This window comes from Pan paniscus, chromosome 10 (genome assembly GCF_029289425.2).
Source record: "Pan paniscus chromosome 10, NHGRI_mPanPan1-v2.0_pri, whole genome shotgun sequence".
NCBI lineage: Eukaryota > Metazoa > Chordata > Mammalia > Primates > Hominidae > Pan > Pan paniscus.
In genome coordinates this window covers 10,502,172-10,520,779 of record NC_073259.2, presented here as the reverse complement: position 1 = coordinate 10,520,779, position 18,608 = coordinate 10,502,172, and the positions used below count along the sequence as shown (strand labels likewise).

General features: G+C 45.4%; 1 long non-coding RNA gene across 1 annotated transcript; it reads right to left on the bottom strand.

The window, feature by feature from the left end:
- Positions 1 to 1,423: 1,423 nt before the first annotated feature.
- On the bottom strand, positions 1,424 to 14,038 carry LOC117975355 (uncharacterized). The gene is made up of 4 exons (XR_004665579.2): positions 13,903 to 14,038; positions 7,717 to 7,757; positions 6,883 to 6,937; positions 1,424 to 1,742 (listed from the first exon to the last, which is right to left on the bottom strand). It is a non-coding gene; the product is annotated as an uncharacterized LOC117975355 (long non-coding RNA).
- Between the last annotated feature and the right edge of the window lie 4,570 nt (positions 14,039 to 18,608).

Below are 18,608 nucleotides of genomic sequence, written 5' to 3'. Positions count from 1 at the left end.
TCCAAGGCACTATGTGATGTGAATGCTACAACCTCACTGCAGAGGGGGCATGGAGGAGGGAAAAGCAGGTTTCATCCTATAGGGCTGCAGTTCTGACAATCTGGAATTAAATCATCTTTTCCATGAAGGTTAGGAAAACAGGAGTGAGGGACAACCTTTGAGGAGATGACTCAGGCTGAAAAATGACCTGATGTCGACTCAATGCATAAATACATCTTTAAATTTTCTTTTTAGGAACCAAGATAAAGGAAATGCATGCATCCAGGAAGTAATTAATATTGAACTGAGGCAAATATTGACCTATGGCAGGTAATAGAACACCCAGAAGTGTGCAGATAAATAAGCAAGGGTGAAATAGCTTTAGAGACTGGAGAATTGACCGGAAGATTCATGGGTTCCTAATATTGCTTATTTGAATTTAAATGTGAGTGGAAATCACACTAATTAGAGTTCCAAATAATTGACCTGCTCTCTCTTTTATTAACCCTCTATTCCCGGAGCTCAGAGTACTCCCCATTTTTATCTTGGGAGCTCCACAACCAAACTCAGTGCTAGGAATGTAGTAGGTGATCAATGAACATTCAATGAATGAATGAATGAATGAATGAATGGAAGCATAAATGAAAAGGCTAATCGATGAACATAAATAAGAGCATAAATGTGAGTTCTAGTGGTTCTCAAACTCATTAATTTTTATTTAGCTTTTAGTCAAGACATTCAATGTCTCTGAGCCCGAGTTTCCTCATTGGCAACATGCAGATGATTATAAAGACTTGATTCCAAGGACCCTTGCGAGGATTAAATGACATGGGAAAATGCTACGTAATTTAGGAAGAAAAAATTTCTGCCTAAATTGGTATCACATTTACACAATAAGGAACACCCATTATTGGAAAACTAGAGAGTCACCCTCATGCCACCTCTATCCTTTGCTTGTCTGGGAACTGTCCGACCAGATTCTTTACTGGAAAAGAATGTGCCATCACTACTACTTCCTACACAGGAGAAGAGTGACAAAATTCCTGCTGAAAATCCATAACCAGAGATGTCAGCATGGCCGTTCTTGCCACTTGGAGCTGAGGAGTTTCTTAGCCTGCTACTTACAGGCAAGACATTTCATTATCCCTGCTCTGGATTTTCTGAGTCCCAGAATTAAGATGTCAGCTGGAGATCCCAGCTTTGTTCACATGGAAAATCTGCTGATTTATCAACCACTTGTACACACACACACTCAGGCACACACTGCTGACACCTGCCTGCTCCTGCAACATAACTGGGCCATGTGGTGACAATATTAATCAGAAAATTGTCACTGAAGAATGAATCTGCAAAACTCTCCACCTGCTTGCCCATGATACTTTGTTAACACACAACAAAAAGCCAACAGGGTCTGACAGGTCAAAATAGTATGGTTGTAGTTTTCTTTAGGGCAGCAGTTCCAGAAGAAATACCAAGGATACAGAGAGAGACCTGGATAGACTTCTGGGATGGAACCTGGCCTCCAGACCCTTCTTTGCAAGACACGCATTGTCTGGAGCTTGAGTATGAAACCCTAAGCTTGACATTCAGGGCTCACCAGCAGTTTTATTGGGGAAGGGATGGCAGGGTGAGTTCTCCGGCATTCAGGACTGGCATTCACAGGAGCTGGGTACAAACCCCAGGTCTGCCTTGAGCTCTGTGATCTTGAACTATTTAATCTTCTCTGAACTTCTTTCCATACAATATGAACAGTATTGCCTTCCCTGTAGAGTTGTTGTGAGAATTAAATAAAATTACATATATGTAGCATCTCTATATTAGCTATTGTCCCTTTCCTTGCTTTCATAAGTGCTGACCATGCCAACCAACTCACTACCATCCTTAGAAGAGTTGCTTTCTCACAATTATGCTCTGCTCCAATATATACCATCACCTGAAACGCCCTCCGCTTTCCCACTTACCCAAATTAGACTCAGCCCAGAAGTCTCAGCCACATCCTCTCTCTCTGCAAAATGCTCCAAGACCTCCCAGCTGAATATGATTGCTCCTTTCTCTGAAATGTCACAGCAGTATGGCTAGTGATCTTTTCAATGTGAGTGACAGAATCCCCTGAGGGTTGCAATTGTTTTTTATGCATCTTGGTACTGCATTTTAAAGTGAGTTGCATAGCCTATTATTTATTGGACCATGTCCTAAGCCATTCTTTACAGAACTTAACATATTGCTGGTGATCAAATCTGTTTTCCCAGCAGAGGATCTTCAGAACAATCCCTCTGCCTACTGTAAAAAATAATCTCGTCTATGCCTAGTAGTGGTAGAAAAGTCACTTTAAGAAGCATCTACTCTGAAGTGAACAATATACTCACCTGGTCACCTAGCATGTATTGGGTCCTGCCATGTGGCATAATCCATGCCTATCTCTGCAGTCATTTAAAATTACTGCTCAGCTCATGAGCTGTTTTCCAAGTTATACCTGCATCAGAATCCTTGAAGGAGCTCATCCAAAATGCAGCCTCCGGATATCAACTCCAGAACCCCCAAACCAGAGTCTCAAGAGCTGGTGCCTATAACCTGCGTTTTAACAAGGTCCCTTAGTGAGTCTCAGGTACGTTAATGTTTAAGAACCAAGGCTCTAGGCCAGAGATCTTACAATGGTTATGTTGCTCTAAAAGTGCACCAGCCCTTGCACATGACTGACCCAATGTCTGAAGAAGAGGAAAAAAAATGAGCAAGCAGTTGTGAAGTACTTTCTACGAGGATGAGTAGAAGGAAGAGGGATTATGATGCCTGGAGTAGATGGTTATGGAGGTCCCGACTGAACATTCTCATACCCCCAGTAAATTTCATAAAGAATTCAGTGGTCACAGTTTTTATCTCCGCAAGGGTCGTGCGGAGGACTGTGGATGTAACACTTAGTACAAATGGATTGCATTAGTGTCCCAGGGTCCTGAAATGGAAGAGTCAGTTACAGAGAACTGAGAACTGTTTTCGAACCACTGGCTTCCATCTGAAGGTCACTGAAGGTCAAACCACACATAGCCAAGGAGATGGATTTCCATACGTTCCTCTCTCCTCTGAGATTTAGGAAGTACAATTTTAAACTAAGGTAAGGAACAGTTGACTTTTTCAGAAACATGGCTCTAAAGGAATTAAAAGCAGAAGTTGAGTGCTGGAAGGAGCAATGGACCAAGAACTCAGCTACTCATGACCTTGAGCAATAGGCTTTTCTACTTGCTCTGCACATGGAGTCATGGCAAGGGTACTAGACACGGAGTCAAAAGACTAGGGCTTGGGTCCTTGTTTTTCTTTCTGCAAATGTAAAATTCTGGCTACATCCCTTAGCACTTGGAGTTTCTGTCTCCTCGTCTATAAAACTGTGATAACACCTACCATGCTCATCTCACAGAATTGTTATAAAATGCCAAGTAAGAAAACATGTATGCAAGTACTTTGTAATCAAGAAATTCTTTTGTAAAAGTCTACTTAATTCAGTGATAAGTGTAGTTCTATGGGCATTCAATTCCTGCTGTATTTGTCAAGTTCCTTCTTGAATTAGATGGAAACATTGAGGGCAGGATTCATGTTATATGAAAATTGTGTTTCTTTCTTAATCCTCATTTACTAAGCCAGTTGACAGGGGTTTGTTTTTGTTTTTGTTTTTTGTTGGAGGGAGTGAGGGAAGATACAGTACATAGCTTGAACCTGTAGGATTTGGCCCACGGATTTCCTTCCTCTGCCAGCCATTTATACAGATCAGAAGGGCAATGACTAGTGGAAGAGGGGCCCTCCGACAAGTAAAAAGGACTGAAAAAGTTTCTTGAAACTCTACTCAGCCCAGGACAGACTCTGAGACTCTAGTGGGGAGTGGACATGCCACCTTGTTGATTCCGGAAACCATATATCTAGTTGGAGAAATCAATACCTTCTGTATTTGTTACAAACTCATTAGAGTTCTTCTCATTTACAATGTAGGGACTTGTTATGTTTATTATATTATTATGATCTTTATTACTATTACTACGATTATGATTATGAATTGCATTTTAAGCCTGTAATATGTTAGAGGTAGAATAGTTTCATACACATTATTTTATTCCATCTTTATAGCACTTTGAGGTAGGTATTCTTACAATCCTCTTATTGTAGATGGATAACTGAGATCCAGAGAAATTAAGTAGTGGGAGAGCCTAAAGCAAAGGAACCAGAACTCAAACTCAGGTATTCAACTTCTATATAATATGTTGCCTCATCTGCAGAAAAAGTGATGAAATCAAGACTGCCTTTGCAGTGGGGAGAGTGAATTTTGCTCTCAAAAGAAATGAGCAACCATACATATTTACATTTCAGCTTTTCCTTCAGCAGTGGGGAAATAGTGGGAAAAGGAGAAGGTGCCCTCCCTAAGGTTGTCAGGGGTTGGGGTGAAGGAGGGACGCAGCCTTATCCATGGCCCATACTTCTTTCCCAATAGATGCTTTATCACACACGTTTTAAGAAAAGTCCACTCTTATTCAGTTGAGGAACGACATAAATTAACCAAATTTGGGGAGTGGCTTTTTTCTAGATTATTATATTTTATATCATAACCCTAAAAAAGAAAATATTTTTAAGTGGTTCAATTCAGTTAAGGCAAAACAAACAGCAGCTTGTCACACCTGTGAAGACTAAAACCTGCATTTTTAAGGGGTTTGCTCTCATTAATTCGTTCATTCACATAACCCTGCTGGTAGACAATTAAATAAAACAAAGTCTAAAGAGGCATTACGTCCCGTTCAGGCTTTACTCAGAGAGTCTACTGCAGCCAAGAAAAAAATCCAAAGTGCTTCCACAGTTGTTCCTTTTCTTCTTCTCCTTCTCTTGTATTACATTTCCAGAGCCCCTACTGTTCCTGCCACTGATAGTCACGATGATAACGGTGGGCATCATTGCACCCTTTGGCAGTCTCTGCCTCCAAAGGAGAGGCCATGGGGTGGAGCATGATGGAAAGCAAAGGCTTTGAGCCAAGCTATTGTACTCCAAATTCTGCTGTACCACTTCAGGCTGGGTGACTCTGGGAAAGAAACTTAAACCATCTGAACTCCAGCTTTCTCAGCTGCAAAATGGGCATCTCATAAGGTTGTGGTGAGGATTAAAAGAGAAGAAAATCTAGAAGTACCTGAACCCAAAAGGCAACAGAATGGAGAGGCAAAGAGCATGGAGACATAAATCGGAATTAGGGCTTTGCTACATCCAAGCTCTACAACCTAGGGCAAGTGATTTAATCCAAACCTCGGTTTTCTCATCTGTAAAATGGCACCAGTGATAATGCCCACAGTGGTAAGCAGCCTCTCTGGAGCATCGTGAGAATGAGCTCTCTCCTGTTTTCGTGACACAAGGGAAGAGAAGCTGAACTGAGCGGGCAGCCTGGAAGAAGGACCTGAGCAGGTGTGATTTGGCCCCTTCAGGGTTTTCCCTCTCAGACTTTCCTGGATACAGAAGTGATACACTCAGTGCACATCTGCTGAGCTCCTACCTGATGTCCAGCCCTGTGTTAGGCTCTGGGGAAATAGCAGGAAATCAAAGTTCTAAACAAATATGCATTTACAAATGCATACTATAATGGCAAGCCGTGACAAGTGACGTAAGTGAGATAAAGGAAAAGATTGTGATGGAGAGGACAGCTACTTTAGAGAGTGGTCAGAGTAGGTGTCTCTGAAGAGGCAGCAGCTGAGCGGTGACTTGGATACAATGATGCGGCAAAGATCCTGGAGGAGAATGCACCAAAGAGAGAAGGGCCTGTGCAAAGGTCCTGAGGCAAGAGTGAGCTTGGAGTGCCCACACAACCCCAAGAAGGGCACAATGGCTGAAGCAGTGTGAATGAGGGTGGGGTGAGAGGACAGGAGGAGATAAGGTCAGGGAAGTGGGCAGTGGCCATCATGAAGAGCCTCCAAGGCAAAGGTGAAGGGCTTAGATTTTGCTTTTAATGGCAAACCATGAGCAGTTTGGAGCAGAGGAGTAAAATAAGGTGATGGGTAGTGTTAAACCATCACTCTGGCTGCCATGTGGAGAAACTATGTTGGTGAGCAGGGGAGCAAGGAGAGCAGCTGAGAAGGTGTCGAAGTTGGCCAAACAAAAAACGAAGGTGGCTAGGGTCAGGTCAGAGTAGCAGAGGGCTGAGGAATGGTTTACGTGAGATAGATATGGCAGGACAGAGAGGCTGGAAGGCTGTCAGCCCCAGCAGGTGGGTGCCCAGTTGTGCCACTTCCTTCAGTGGGGACCCTGGGAAGGAGCAGACTGGGTTCTGGACTTGTTGGTGTGAGCCAAGGGCATAGAGGCCCCACCTCCTCCTCCATGTGGCAAGAGACTCCACCCTACGTGAGAGGCCAGGTGTGTCCACCCCCACCTCGGACCACATGGCCAAATTTAACTCAGAGGTAAAACCGCAGAACACCTTATTGTGGCCACAGGTCAAGTCTTGTTCTCCAGTTCTACTTTATCACTAAAAAATGCTAATAATATGATCCCCGTCTTTCCAACAATGAGGTCCTACTTCTCCATTGGTCCAAACTGGAAAGGAAAGATCATTTCTAAGTTCCGTGAGGCCAGAAAACTAGAACCCAAATATATATATAGTCCTAAATACCCTCTGTCAGATACATAAGCCGTATGTTTTCACTGTATATAACCCCAGGAGAGGAGATATATTAAAATATTGAGGTTTGCAACCTGTAGCCTGAGTTAATAAATAAGGAACCTGTAAAAATATTTGTATACCAAGTATTTCTGCAAATTAAATCAACAACATGTCCCTTCCAGCTCTGTATTTATCTCTACTCCTTCCAAACAGGCTGGGAATTTCACAGTAAGAAGGAAGTCTGGTCATGAGGATGTGTCCTGGAGGCCACAGCCACAGAGAAAGCTTCTCACCTCCTTTCTTCAGGCTTGGGCCAGCTAATCCAATCACCCACTGACAGTTCAGTACCTGAGGAGAACAACATCCATCAGCAGGGAGAGATCTAATCCGAAACAGGAATCTATCTAATCAAAAGGTGGGAAAAATGGAACACTGATAAGAGTTGACATTTATTGACACAGGCACTGTGCTGAGTGCTGTATAATCACCTCATATCATCCACACACACTATGAGGCAGGTACTCTTATCTTGCATCTTACAGATAAGAAAGTCAAAGCTTGGAGAAATTAAGCAACCTGCCCAAGATCACACGGTTAGTCGGGGACAGTATCTGCAGTTGAACCCAGGCAGTCCCATTTCAGAGTCTAAGCCCTTAGCCCCCCTCCCTCCCATCACCTTCTAGAAGGCTCTGCCCCAGCAGTCACTCAGCAAAATGTCTCTGCTGCCTCTGCACTGATACATGTCCACCCCCACCCGACTGTCAGTCTCTATTTTGCACAGAGACAGGTGGGTCTTGACAAACGAAAAATGATTTTGCAATTAGACAGTGTCAGGACCAATTGCCTGCTGTGAGGAGAGCGGATCGTGTGGCTTAGACCTGCGTTGAGTATGACAAAGCCCTGGTGTGACTCACAGGTGCACGAGGAGGGGGGGCTGAAAGCAGAAGCTCAGGGAGGCTGCCTGTCCGTGTCCCAGCCAGGATATGCCTCCAAATACTGCTAGCTCTTTAGAGATGGCTGAACTTGAGCCCAGCCCAGCAGTCAGGCACACGGGTCCTGGCCCTCAAGCCCCAGACTGAAACAGGCCCTGCGCAAGTGAGAATCGAATGCAATTTGAAAATACACACCAGCAGATCCTGCTCTGTGCTTAGATGACGCAGCCGGTCTCCTGGATGAGTTTGGGAAAGAGAGCAGAACAGGGAAACTTAAAGAGCAGATCATTCCAAGCACATTTCTTTTTGGCATTAGGAAGTATTATATGGTTTTTCATTATTTTCTTTTTTTAATTGGAGATTAGCTTTACTTTTCAGATTATGCCTCAAAAACGCAAGTCTGGCTGAGTCTTTCCTCTGCTCACAGTTCTTCAAGGGCTCCCCATTGCCACAGGGGAAGCTGTCTTTACCTGGCCTCTGTTCTCCAGCTCTACCCAGCAAAATGGACCACTGGAGCTTGATTTTTGGTCTTCCCAGAATGCCCTGTCTTCCCCCCTTTCTCAGGGAATAAAAATCCTTTTTTCCTGGGGAGAATCTTCCCTCTGTGGGACAAGAGTGCTGACTCTGTGCCTTCACTTGCCCAAGGATAGGCCTGGGCTCAGAACCTGCCAAAGCTTGTCCTTCCTCCCCCCATGGCTAAGAGGGCCAGTGACCCCAGCAGTATCATGTTTTCATGAGATTTGTCACCTGGGGACTGGGACAGAAGCATCTGTCTTTCTCTAGATCCACTAGTTAAATGGAACACATGAGCCTAATACTCCAGGAACGACTCCCCTTCCTCCTCTTCCCCACCTCCATCACCCCACTTTCCATAATGGAGAAAGCCTGCCTAGGAAGTAGATGCCTAGGAGACAGCAAGCTCAGACAGTCAGAGAGACAGAAACCTGAGGGTTAAATGTGGGTGCCTGAAGCCAGTCACACCTGGACCTTTCAAATACTGGAGACAACAAATTTCTTTTTTCATTTTTTCCTCTTTAACTCCTTTAAGTTCAGTTTCTACTATTTGCAATAAAAAAGAATTTTTAGTTCTTCAATGTACCTTGTCATTCCCGTTCTCAGTGGTGCCCCTGCATGCACTGTTCCTGCTGCCTGTAGTGTCTGTACTGACTGTGTCCACCAGATCTAGCCAAGAGTCAAATCAAGGGCCTCTGCCTCTAAGAAGCCTTCTGTCCCTGCCATTCTGCTGGCTGCTGGGAAGCTGTATCACTGCAGATCTTTCTCACTGAGCAGTGATTCCCCAGCAAGTGCAGATACCTCCTCCCCTAGACTCTGTGCTCCCTAAGGGAGACAGCACTGTGTTCATCATATCCTTAGTCCTAAATGGAGCACAGAAAGGAAGAACTCCCAGAACCAGAGGGACAGCTGTGTGGAAAGAGCCACCCAAAAGGAGCTGTAGCCTCAGGGGAGAAATATGGCCAACCAGCAATGACCTGTGGGGAGGGCCAGGGAATCAGACCCAGTGCCATGCTCCTGCTGCCTGTCTGGAGGCAAGGTGGCCCAGGGCTGCATTCCTTACCACTGCAGACGGAGGAGCCTGGAGAGTGAATCTAGAGAAGGAAGGGGAAGATACCCAGCCCCCGAGCCTCCTCTCTAGAAGGGATAAGAAGGCCTCTAGAGGGGAGATAGAGGGACTCTCAGACCATTAGGTACCCAAGGCCCAATAACCTCCTTCGAAGATATTTATTTTATTAAACTCTCCTTAATTACCTCATTTGAGTGTGGTATTTGTTTCCCACCTGCACTCTGACTGATACTTCTAGATATTCCGGTGTTCCCTCCCCAGCCCACCCAGCTGAGGCACTTCACTTTGAAGAGACATGGCTGGTGATGCCCAAGGCGGGGCAAAGGAGGCAGAATACTGAGAGCTGATTGAACCAGGAAGAACAAGAAGCCTCAGTGGCCTGCACAACATCACATAGCAACAGAGCTAAGAATAGACCTCCGGCCTCCTGCCACCCACCCAACCGGAGCCTCCCCTCCATTCGTGCATGAGAGCACACAACAGGGGACTCTCACTAAGAGACCCCTTCTTCCATCCCACTGGAAGCTACTACATTTCATTAAGCTAATGAATGTTGTTCCCGAACACAGGGTTATTTGGGGGTGTCTTTTAGAGGCAGAAGGAAAATCTGAGCAAAACAAGCAAATCTACTCCTCCAAAGGAAAGCTGCAATCCCAAGCCTGCCTTGGGCAGCAGTGGGCCTGGGGGGGTACATGTTGGCTCAAGGGCCTCTGCCTCTAAGAAGGCAGAATCACGGATATAATCAGCAGCCGCCCAGCAGCCCTGCCAGCCCGGGCCTGCAGTCCATACTCAGCAAGGTGCCCCTGCAGCCACACCTCCCCGGCTCTCTGCCGCACCAACACTGCGGAAGGCATGCTGGGCTGGGAACCCGAGGGCTGGGCTCCAGTCCAGCTCTGCCACTAGCTAGCTGCGTGACTTTGAGCAGCCCACTTTCCTTTTCTGGGCCAAAATTTTCTCCTCTGTAAAAGGAAGGCTTGGAATTCCGGCCTCTGAGAGGACTTCCATCTCTATCTCTCTACGGTTTTACGACATCCCAGCCGTGTTTCTCAGCATTTGGGGCACGACAGTCCTTTCCAATGCAGACTGAAAGCTGCATGGCAGAATGTTTTGTATTCCTGGGCTGGCATCAATGTCACGGTGACAACCCCAAACCTTTCTACTCATTTTCAGACCCCCCCCCCCAGGAGGGCAGCTCTGCCCTAGATAAAGACCTCATACAGAAGGAGCAGAGAGGTCTGGGAGGCAATGTCACTTTTCTCTGCAACTCCTTGGCCCCTCCTTCAAGAAAAATAAGAATGCCTTTACATCACTCCAGGAAAATGCCCAAATAATTCAGTTCTATTGGTATAAGTTGAATGTTTATGCCCCCTAAAAATTTGTATGTTGAAAGCTTATCCCCTGTGTGTTGGTATTTGGAGCTTGGGCATCTGGGCAGTGGTTAGGTCATGAGGGTGGAATCCTCATGACAGAGATTACAGCAGTTGTAAAAGAGATCACAGAGAGCTCTCTCACCCCTTCCTCCATGGGAGGACACAGTGGAAAGACGGCCATCTATGAATCAGGAAACGAGCATGTACCAGAACTCTACCATGCTGGCACCCTGATCTAGGACTTCCCAGCCTCCAAAACTGTGAGAAATAAATTCACAAGCCATGGTATTTTATTATAGCAGCCGAACAGACTAAGGTACCTACGCAGGCAGGTTATCTCAGGAAGTTGGAGTGAGTGGGGTAGTGAGGTCTATATTTTGGATTTAATCCCCAAGGAAAAAAGAATTTGATTCCATAGCATCCAAAGACATTACTAACACCAGTCAACAAAATGTGATCTGTGGTTCCCGAGGAGGGTGGATGTAGAACATTACTCATCAATCAATCCAACTGTAAAAACACTAACTCGAAGACCTAAAGACTAGAACTAAAAAGATATTTCCTCCCTAGAGCATTCCTACTTTTTCAAATGACTTCATATGCATTTTCCAAATGGAGCCCTGCTGTGAAGCAGGGAGGGCTGTTCTTGCCAGCCTTGTTTGGAAGTTGGCATGTGTCCAAGTTCCTACCAGAACCTTAGCCTTGTGAATCCCAGCTTTTGGCTTGCCCATGGTTTCAAGGAGAAGAAACACAAAGGAGAAGAACAGCCAAGTCGTGGTGGGAAGCTGGGGAGCAGGCCTTGTAACTTGTAACTGAAATTTGACTCAAATGGAATACCCCTTATAGCTCTGGCCTGCAGGGGGACAGACTAGACTGGACAAGGGCGGACTGCAGACAGCCAACCTCACGTCACGTCATAGCACAAGAGGACCAGTGGCTCAGCAAAGTTGGACCTGAAAAGAAGGAGTGGGCATGCGTGGGAGTGGTAATGGAGATGCAAGATTACCTAAGGCTGTTTGAGGGGCTCCCTGGAGAGGTGTGGGACCCTGTGCAAAATCAGATCTGCATGAGGTAGGATTGGGAAGGAAGAAGAACAGGACTTGAATTGCATTTAGTCATCTCTGGTGTGTCCAGGTAGGAATAGAAGCTACCACTGAGAATCTCTCACCAGTGGAATTCCATTTGGGAGCCATCAGGAAAGAATGAACTCTTAGGAGGAGCCCTAGGTGGAAGCTCTTCCTTCTCAAAGTCCGAACACCATTGCCTCCCCAGCCTACCCCGGGCCTCCATAGTTATGGCCACTTGGATCTGAAAGTTTGGGGTTCTAGCCCTGAACCTCTCTCAGACTCCAACTTTAGCCCCGAGATTATTGACTGACCTCTCTATCCTCATTCTTCCTTTTGACAAAAATCTCTGCAGTTCAACATGGACAGATAACACAAAGAAAGAAGACTGATGTCCATGGAGTCAGTGAGCTTATGATGAAGCCACGGCTAGCATGCATCATCGCTTCAGTCATCAAAAATTCATTAAGTGCCCATCTGCAAAAGGCACTATACTAATTCTCCTAGAAGGAGAATGTCAATATGGCTTCCTTGTGCCCTGCCAAGTTTTTATTAGTGTGCTTATTAGGTGAGAAATATCTACTTCCTTGTGTTTAAAGAGGAGACTGAGAAAATACAGGAATCCTAGCTTCCTTCTTACTCCATAAGGCAAACTTTCAAATAATAAGCAGATCCACAGCAGATGGACTGGTTTTTAGCACTCCTGAGGGGGAGAGGATGGAGCCAGTCTGTCTCTGTCTCTCTCTAAATCTAGAGAGAACGTGAGCCAGCGTGAGCGTGAGCATGTCCGCCTGTGTGTGTGTGAGAACTACAGGGAGAAAGAGAAGGGGACAGGGCTGAAGGAAGGAAAGGAGGGAAGAGGAAGGAGGGCCCAGAAAGGAGAAAAAAGAAACAGTAATCACCCAGAGCAGAGTAGAAGAATCACGAGGACAAGGAGGCCAAACAAGGGAGAAGTCAGACATGGAATGGGTGGGGAGAGCAAAAGGGGGAAAAAAAGCCAAGAAACAAAGCAAAAAAAAAAAAAACACACAAAAATAAATTGTTAACACAGGAACTCATTGATTTCAAATCCATAACTAGACACTTAATTAGTTATCTGAATTGAGCACTTTATAAAAGGAGACCATCAGAAAAGCCAGCTCATTAAACGCTGTGGCAAGATTCAGGACACTAGGGACTCACTTCTGTCCCTGCTACCAGCCGGCAAGGTGGCCCAGCTGAGCACCTCTCATTCTGAAACGTCTATAAAATAAAGAAGTCAGACTAGCAGAGGTGGACACTTCTTTCCAATTCCATCTTAGATGGTAATTCCAATTACCATCTAAGAGGCTATGAACAAACAAAACTATCAGACACCTCAGGCCTTTAAAGAAACCACAGACAGTGAGATGCTTCTGTGGCCAAGTTTGCCCCGGCTCTCCGGGGCTGGGATGGAACTGGTTCTGACCACAGTCAGGCTCCTACTGTCAGGACGGAGTCCCGAAGACCAGGCTTTGGGGACACTAGGCGGCAGTGTCCCTGTGCCAGTCCTTGCCTTGTGTCCCCCGCTGCGCCAACACATGCTGTCCACGGAGAGTTCTCTTCTCGGCAGACAGATGACCTCCGCCTCCTCTCCCAGGCTCTCCTGCCCATGCTTCCTCTAGAAGATGCCAGGTCTCCCTGCCTCCAGCAAGGCTGCACTGTGTTGTTTATGTGTGCTGCTTTGAGAGCTCTTGTTTTGGCTTTTCTCCTTGTGGCCTTTCCCTACTACTCTGCTATCCTAAATGCAATCAAAATGCTCAGATGCTGCCCATGAACAGTTCTGACCAGCACGCACAGCCATTCTCATACTATGTAACTGGTTGACCTTGCTTACCCAGATCATTCCTAGAGAAAGCACTGTATGATAATTACAAATGACTCTGGAGCCAGACTGCCTGGATTTGAATCCTTGCTCATCAGTTCACTAGTTGTGTAACCTTAAGCTAATTACATAAGCTCTGTGTCTCTGCTTTCTTTTTCATCTGTAAAATGGGGATGTTAATAATAAGACCTACCTTCCCCGGCCACTGTGAAGATCAAGGGACTGGCCTGTAAAGCTTAAGGACGGTGTCTGTCATATGCTAAGTGATTAATAAAAGGCTGCCCTGATGACTACATTCTGACACTCTTTGTATCCCAAGGCAACACCACCAAAGATACTATTCCCAGCCTCCTCTTTGTATCATAAGCCAAGATCACTTGAATCACCGTGGATAGTGATTACTGATACCTCAACTTCTCCTCTCTTCTGTGCTCAAATTCCTTGCATTGACCTTAAACTTTAGCCTAACTCCATAAACAAGCTGACATGAATTAAACGCAGATCACTGAAATTCCCCTGTACCTTTCTTGTCAGCAGGCAGCCACCATGCTCTCCTCTGCTTAATTCCCAGTGGAAGAGTGAGTCATACATGTCTTCTCTAACAAGGGTTCACATTTTTGCTATAATCCATTGTTCCTCTGCATATTTTTCCTCCCTCTGCTCTCTGCCTGAGATTTTCTGGCTGCTTTCTTTCACAAGATCTTTTCACATACCACATAGCTGAAGCTCTGCTTCCTTTTACATTTTGTTAACCCTTCCAGGGATCCATCCTAGAAAAGAGGAGAATGGCAGCCAGCTCCCAGCGATGGGTTCTGAGTGAGCTTGGCTTGGCATCCCAGGCCATTATTAACTACCCTGGTTGACACTGCAGAGTATATATGTTCCTGTGGAAATGGAGGCCCTTGAGTCCTCTTACTAAACAATTTTAACCACCTTAGGGTGAAGACTGGGGATGGTGATGGACCTGGCCTTTCTTCCAGCTTCTAATCCCTCCTTCACATGGTGGGCAGAGGAGATTTGTAAATTCACAGAAGACCTCCTATCACCTGCATGTTAAAACCCCTCTGGCTCATGTGGTCCTTCAAGATCTGCCTGGTGATGGCCTCTCTTGACTCATCCCCTTCTGTTTTCCCTCCTCTCTCTTCCAGTCCAGCTTCCCCAACCCTCTACATCTTACCCATATGGACGTCTCCAACATAGGCAGCTCTGCAAAAGTAGCAGGGTCTCTTCCACTTCTAGCCTTCATACACACTCTCCCCTCTTCCCAGGACATCTGCCAGAGGCACTCCAGATTGTGTTTTGGCTTTGCACATCCTCTGAGAGGCCGTCTTGGTCCCCTTCATCCTGCCCACCCACCCCACCTCACAGCAGCCCAGGTGGGCAGCTCTCCCCTGCTTTCCCCTGGCACTTGTGTGCACCCCAGTTCTCCATATCACAGTAAATTGGAGTTGTTCTCCTTGTATTCTCTATTCCAGGTAGAACTTTCTGAGGGCAGAGGATGTCTTTTCATCTCTAAAGTATCAGGGTCCCCCACAGTCACTGATACGCAATGAAGAATTTCCTGAGGTGAGCCAAAATGGCACTGAGTTGAACACATATAAACAGAGCTGGATTTTTCTGCTGGCCTAAGAACTAATAGAAAAACATCTTAGGCAAAGCAAACCTCCAAGAAATGGGAGTCAGCGGCCCTGACAGGAACGTACAACACCTGACTCTGTGCTGTGCCGTTCTGCTTCCTTGCTCCCTGGTGGCTTAAGGAGCTGCAGATGCTGAGACTGAGTAGGCTCTACATTGCTAAGAGTGCCCTGCTTAGGGATAGGCATGAATAAATATAGTTAAGGAGAAAATAAAATGCCAATCTCAACTTATATTTGACGTATCCTAGATATTATTAGCCTGGTGTAAGCTTCTGTGGGCCAGTACAGGGTCTAGGCTTCTCTGCAAGTCTGAGTTAAGATGAGGAGTTTGGGATGCTAGGCAGCCTTAGAGGGTCTGTGATTCTGCTGACTCTCTGCAAACCACCCCCCGCCACCCATGGCTCTTTGTTTCTCCACTTCCTCATCTTTATTTGGGTTTTGCTTCCTGGCTGGATGCAATAACTGGGGCTACTGAAGTCTCTAAGTGCTTCCTTCTGTGTCCTAGTTATTCCTTTGGGTCCCTGATACGCCAAAATCCCCCTATCAAAAAGGACGACCAGATGTCAGTGGATGTCAGTCAAATGAGTATGTTAGGATATCAATGACCTCATATAGACAAAGTCAGGCATACACACACACACACACACACACATCTAAACATTTCAAAAACAAAAAACACACAGTAAATGTTCCCAAAGTATGCAAATTTCCCTGGATATGTGACTGAGAGAGTCCCATCCCATAAATCATCTGGACGTGAAAAAGGCTTGGGAAGTAAAAAAGGTGCTAAAGTCTCAGAAAACCTGCACAACGAAATTCTAAGAAACTGCTGATGCTGCTTCTAGTGCTGGCTCCCAACAACCCAGCAAATGTTAAACTGCAGCATCCTAAAGCCAAGGGAAGCCAAGGGGCAAAAGTCTCCATTCCCCTGCCTTGCAGGAGGCTGATATTGAGAGAAGTGGGTTTCTCCTAAAGTGTGAAAGGCCACTGCCTTGGTCTAAAAGAGGATGAATAGAGCATCTGAAGCCAGAGCTCACTAAAAAGGACTTGATAAATCAGTTGTGACTTGGAGGAAACAATGCCAGGCAGGCAGAAAACTGGCCATCATCTCTAGCAAGCAATGACAAGTGAGGCAAAGAATGGCAAGGAATGTCACACAGAGTGGACAGGCAGAACACATTTCTCCCTGCAGCAGGTCCTCACCCCAGAATCCAGGGTCCCCTCCAGGGTTCACGATGGGCTCCACTTATGATCACGACTGGGCCTGTTAGGATGGAGAAATGGGTGAGAGGCTGAGATCTCAGCTCTGTCGTAGTAACAACACCTGAGAATGCTGGAGGTTTCATGGCATCTCCACTTCCAACATGTCTTTCCTTGCTCCAAGCCTCTTTGGGTAACTATTATGCATAGTTAACATTTACCAAGTGATTACTTGTGCCAAGCACTGTGTTAAGTAATTTATCTTTATCTCATTTGATCCTCATGAGAACCCTACGGTCACATAACAAGTATTAGAGCAAAGATTAGAACCCAGGCTGGACTGACGTCAAAGCCTGCACTCTTAACCAGTAGGGGTGAGAAAAAAAATTAGCCCATCAGGAAAGGCGATACTAATGAGCTACCAGCAGGAAGACAGGCACTCCAGGAGCAAGTGTGTACAAAATTCACCAAATTTTCTAACTTTTGCCAACCAAAAAAATTTACAGTAAGTTTGGCCTGGGGAAGGGTACAGACTGTGGTCATAGAACAGAATTTTTCCCTAAATGAAGAAAACTGGCCCGCACAGGATGCAAGTAGTATGCCCAGGATGTTTGGGAATAAACCCTTGGCTGGAAGTAGAAGACATAATGTTGGAGAGAAGGTGGATAGGAGAGAGAAAAATATCTTCATCCTCCTTTCTTTTTCATTAACACTTTGCAGAGAAAGTATATCCAATCATTTCCTCCCTTCCCTGTCACAAACATGGGGCAGAGACCACAAAAAATCAAACCCATCCGGAAGATCTTTTCCAAGGGAAATAATCTCAGTCACAGAACTTTGGCAGGCAGGAGAGATTTGGAGGAACATCAAGAAAGATCTAAGGATGATGATATTGGTCAGCAAATTAAACACAGCATTGCAATCCAACAAGGCAGCAAAATTCATTGCTAATGTGACTTGCAAAGTTTCCTCAGCCAAGGTACCAGTCACACTGGAGGTTAGACAAGTGATGAACCCCTTGCTCAGAACCCTGATGGGTCATAGTCACAGTGCAGCATGCAATGTGAGCCTTGGCTTTGGAAAGCTCTTAACCAACAGTCAATGATCCTGGGAGGAAAGGAGATGGGACTGGGGCTGAGGAGGAGATGTACGTGGGAGGGTCAGCAACCATTTAAATGGCTACTAACAGATATGGGTAGATAGTGAGTGAGGTGAGCAAGAAAAACAGAGACTGAATGTTGAAGAAAAAAGAGCAATAGTGAAATTGCTTATCCAGAGGGATACGTAAAGGCTAAGGCAAGAGAGCCTCAGGCTGCCAAGACTCACTAGGGTCTTGAGATGCCGTTCACTCATTGCCTGTTTTGGGCTCAAGGTCATAACCAGGCCATCCCCGACAGATGAGTACTGTTTTACTTCCTTAAATCTTTTCCATGAAAGTGATTTAAACCTCTCCTCGGAACCTTAGGCTAATTTCTTATCATTCGTATACACACAGAAATGTCTTCTTGGATTGAACCCAAATCCTTCCTCCTCAACTTAAACCATTTCTTTTTCTACTGCTTCTAAAAAAGAATAATAATTTCTTAGAATCCTTCATGTAAGACACAATTTCACTCTTGAAGGCTAACAAATGACCATTCAGTGTTCACTTTCTCAAACTAAACTATCCTTATTTCTCAGCATTCTTTCATAATTTTCATTTGCTTGCTGTCTACTCATTTTTGTTTTTGGCGGAAAAAAATCAAAGAGCTAGGAAGGAACTTTAAAATGATTTAGTTCATACCTCTGCCATTAAGGAACAAACTGTGTGACCAAAAAATGAGCCACCACATCCTTCTACGGCAAGGTTTCTCAACCTCTGCACTACTGGCATTTTGGACCAGAGAATTCTTTGGGGATAGGGGTGCTTGACATAGTAGAATGTTTAGCAGCATCTCTGGTCTCTACCCACCAGATGGCAGGAGTACTACCACCCCAGTTGTTATAACCAAAAATGTCTCCATATAATGTCAGATATCCCCTGGAGTGTAAAATCAGACCAGTTGAGACTGTATCTAGTCCAATCCATGTATTTCCCATGATTGTGGATCCTCTAGGTACACCACAGGATCAGAGCTACCAGGGTGAATCTACCCAGAGCGTGTCCTGCAATTCCAGCTCAGTGCACTCCAGAAAGTACTTGGCTGCCACACGGGATCCTTGCCTTCCTCCAACAAGCCTGGCTAGAGACAAACCAGCCAGGCTAGCATGGTGCTAAGTGCTAATAAGAGAACCAAATGGAGATTTTTTTTTTTCCTCCTCAGCAGGAGTACAGGGCTAGAATAATCATTCTCTTTCAGGGAGCTCATGTTCTCTAGAAACAAGAGAAAAGGAACACAAACTCACCTGGGA